This window comes from Bos javanicus, chromosome 18, assembly GCF_032452875.1.
Source record: "Bos javanicus breed banteng chromosome 18, ARS-OSU_banteng_1.0, whole genome shotgun sequence".
Lineage (NCBI taxonomy): Eukaryota > Metazoa > Chordata > Mammalia > Artiodactyla > Bovidae > Bos > Bos javanicus.
Window position 1 is genome coordinate 53,666,373 of NC_083885.1, and position 4,170 is coordinate 53,670,542.

Sequence of the window (4,170 nt, forward strand, 5' to 3'; positions counted from 1 at the left end):
TTCCCGAGTCCTTTGAGAGTAAGTTGCATAGCATACATCACAATGCTTTACATATTTCAGTGTGTTTTTCCTAAGATTCAGGCTGCTCTCACATAAAGACCCTACTAGTAAATTTAACATTGCTACACTATTTGTATTACTGACTGTATTCCAGTTGTATCCGTTGGCCCGATCGATAATGCCCTGGGTTAGGGACTTCCCTGATGGTCCCGTGGTTAAGAATCCACCTTCCAATACAAGGTATGTGGATTCGATCGCTGGTCCGGGAACTAAGATCCCACGTGCCTCGGGGCAACTGATCCCAACTAGAGAGAAGCCTGCCTGCCTCAGCAAGGATTCCAGGTGCCACAACGCAGACCCGACAGAGCCAAATAAATAAAACTCTTTGAATGCCCTGGGTTACCGTTAGTTCGGTCTCTTCAGTCTTTAATCAGGAACGTTTCCTCTGCCTCTCTGTCTTTTCTGATATTGGCATTTCTGAAGAAGACCATCCTTCTCCCCATCCTCTTTGTTTAAAGAATGTTTATTTGGGATCTGTCTGATGTTTCTTTCTGATCAGACTCTGGTCGTGGATCTCCAGCCGAAACAGGACACAGTTTAGTTCCGTTGCTCAGTTGTGTCCCACTCTTTACAACTCCATGGACTGCAGCACACCAGGCTTCCCTGTCCATCACCAACTCCCAGAGTTTGCTCAAACTCATGTCCACCAAGTCAGTGATGCCACCCAACCTCATCCTCTGTCGTCCCCTTCTCCTCCTCCCTTCCATCTTTCCCAGCATCAGGGTCTTTTCCAATGAGTCAGTCTTTATATCTGGTGACCAAAGTACTGGAGCTTCAGCTTCAGCATCAGTCCTTCCAATGAATATGCAGGACTGATTTCCTTTAGGATGGACTAGTTTGATCCCCTTGCTGTCCCAGGGACTCTCAGGAGTCTTCTCCAACACCACAGTTCAAAAGCATCAGTTCTTTGGTGTTCAGCTTCTTTTTATGGTCCGACTCTCATCCGTACATGACTACTGGAAAAACCATAACTTTGACTAGACAGACCTTTGTTGGCAAAGCACTGTCTCCGCTTTTCAATATGCTGTCTAGGTTTGTCACAGCTTTTCTTCCAAGGAGCAATCATCTTTTATTCCGGAGTCCAAGAAAATAGTCTGTCACTGTTTCCATTGTTTCCCCACCTATTTGCCATGAAGTGATGGGACCGAATGCCAGGATCTTAGATTTTTGAATGTTGAATTTTAAGTCAGCTTTTTCACTCTCTTTCATTTTCATCAAGAAGCTCTTTTGTTCCTCTTCACTTTCTGCCATAAGGGTGGTGTCATCTGCATATCTGAGGTTATTGATATTTCTCCCAGCAATCTTGACTCCAGCTTGTGCTTCATCCTGTTCAGCATTTCACATGGTGTACTCTGCATATAAGTTAAATAAGCAGGGTGACAATATACAGCCTTGACGTACTCCTTTCCCAATTTGGAACCAGCCTGTTGTTCCATGTCCGATTCTAACTTGCTTCTTGACCTGCATACAGGTTTCTCAGGAGGCAGGTAAGGTGATCTGGAATTACCATCTCTTTAAGAGTTTTCCACAATGTGTTGTGATCCACATAGTCAAAGGCTTTGGCATAGTCAATAAAGCAGATGTTTTTCTGGAACTCTCTTGCTTTTTCTGTGATCCAATGGATGTTGACAATTTTATCTCTGGTTCCTCTGCCTTTTCTAAATCCATCTTGAACAACTTGAATATCAAGTTCTCGGTTCACGTACTGTTGAAGCCTGGCTTGGAGAATTTTGAGCGTTACTTTGCTAGCGTGTGAGATGAGTGACCCTGTACTTGTGATGATGATGGTGAGGGCTTAGTTGTGTCCAACTCTTTGTGACTCCACAGACTGTAGCCCACGAGACTCCTCTATCCATGGGATTTCCCCAGCAAGAATAAGTGGGTTGCCATTTCCTTCTCCAGGGGATCTTCCCAACCCAGGGAAGGAACGCGAGTCTCCTGCGTCTCCTGCATTGCAGGAAGCCCTGTATTTGTGATATATATTGGAAATAATTTTCTCTCAGTTTTTTTTTTTTAATACTAGTATTGCGGTTAAAAAAAAAAAAAAGACATCACAAAATTGTCTGTGGTCCAACTTGTCATTTTTATCTTTAGACTTTGGTTGTGGTGTTGCCATGCAACATAAATAATTTTTGGCTGCGAGGCTTGCAGTATCTTAGTTCCCCAACCAGGGATTGAACCCAGACCCCTGACAGTGAACGTGCTGAATCCTAACCACTGAACCACCAGGGTATTCCCTATTTTTAAGAAATCAAATGGATTGGTTTTTCTTCTATTGCCTCTGGCTTTTGAGTTAGGGTTAGAATGCTTTTCCCTGAACCCAGGGAAATTCCCTCTGGTTTCCTTCTGGGGTTTGCACAGTGAGGGTGAGGAAACAGACCACTGGCCTGGAGCACCCGGTGAGCAAGGAGTCAGGATCTGGTTCCCCAGATCTGCTTACATCCAGAGTTAACATGACCATAGGGCTAGGGGCCCAAAGAATGAGGGAGCCAGCTCGAGGAGCTGGGAAATGAACATGATGGAAGCGGTTGAAGCCGGAGAATGACAGGAGTGCTGGGGTGAATGTCCATCTCAGGATGACTAAAGGGGCAGCTTCAAGGGAGCCTCATGCTTCTCAGCCTGTATTTTAAAAACCAGCATCAAGGACTTCCCTGGTGGTCCAGTGGCTAAGACTCCACACTCCCTTGGTTCAGGGAACTACATTCTACATGCCATAACTAAAGGTCTCAAGTGTCCTAACTGAGACCCAGCACAGCCAAATAAGTAAATATTTAAGAAAAAAACAAAAAATAAACAGCAGCCACAGGGACATAGGAACCCTCCTTTGGTGGTGGGACTGGAAAATGGCACAGCCACCGCGATACAGCGTTTAATAAAGGTTAAGCAGAATTACCGTCCCTAGGTACAGTCCCAACGCGCGCAATTCTACCTCTCGGTGTATACCTAAATGATCATAGCAGTGTTATTCACTATTGCCAAAAGATGCAAACGACCCAAAGGCCCGTCAAACGGATGAATGGATAAAAAAATGTTCTCTATTCATAGAACAGAATATTAACTCAAGCTTAAAAAGGAATGAAGTTCTGGGACTTATGTGGTGATCCAGTGGTTAAGAATCCACCTACCAATGCAGCGTACTTGGGTTCTTTTCTTGGTCAGGAAATAGATCCCACATGCCACAGGGCAGCTAAGCCTGTGGCAACTAGGAAGCCTGTGTGCCACCGGGAAAGAACCACACGCCAGGACTAAGACCTGATGCAGCCAAATAAATACCTAAAAAAGGGGGGGTGGTGAAGTTCTGATCCATGCTACAGCAGAACCCTTGAAAACACGATGCTAAATGAAGAAGCTGAACACAAAAGGCCACATATTGTACGATTCCATTGGTCAGAAATGTCCAGAAGAGGCAAATCCTTAGAGACAGAAATCAGATTAGTGGTTGCCAGGAGCTGGAGGGAAGGGAGACGAGGAAGTGACTGCCTAACGGGTACGAGGGTTTTTTAAGGGTGATGGAAATGTTATGGAACTAGACAGACGTGAGAGTTTCACAATGTAGTGGATGTAATAAACGCGCTTGAGTCATGATTTTACATATAAATTAATTGTTACGTGTTTTTTGCAACAACAACAACAACAAAACACATGGGACCAATATTTAGAAAAACAAAAATGCATTCCCTTTAAAAACAGGGAAGCAGGATGCAGACATAGGGAGAAAGAAGTCAGCTGGGAAAGGGATGCTGGAGGACCACCGCCCAGCCTGGCCTGCAGAGACCCTGGGCTGGAGGGCGGTCTGCCCAGACCTGTGGGGGTTTCTCCCACCAGCATTGCGGAAGGCCTTCAAGGGAAACACTCGGATCCTTGCAAACTTCTGTTTCCTTGTCTATAAAGTGAAGACCTTGTCAGGCAACTCATAAGGAATTGCTCCATGGCTGGCTCTAAGTAATTTACATGTATTAACATTTAATTCTTATGCCAACACTATGAATAGACACACTTTTAAAAAATGTATTGAAGAATATATAATTGATTTACAATGTGTTAATTTCTGCTGTACAGCAAAATGATTCAGACATATATGTAGATATATATATATATATTTCTTTTCAT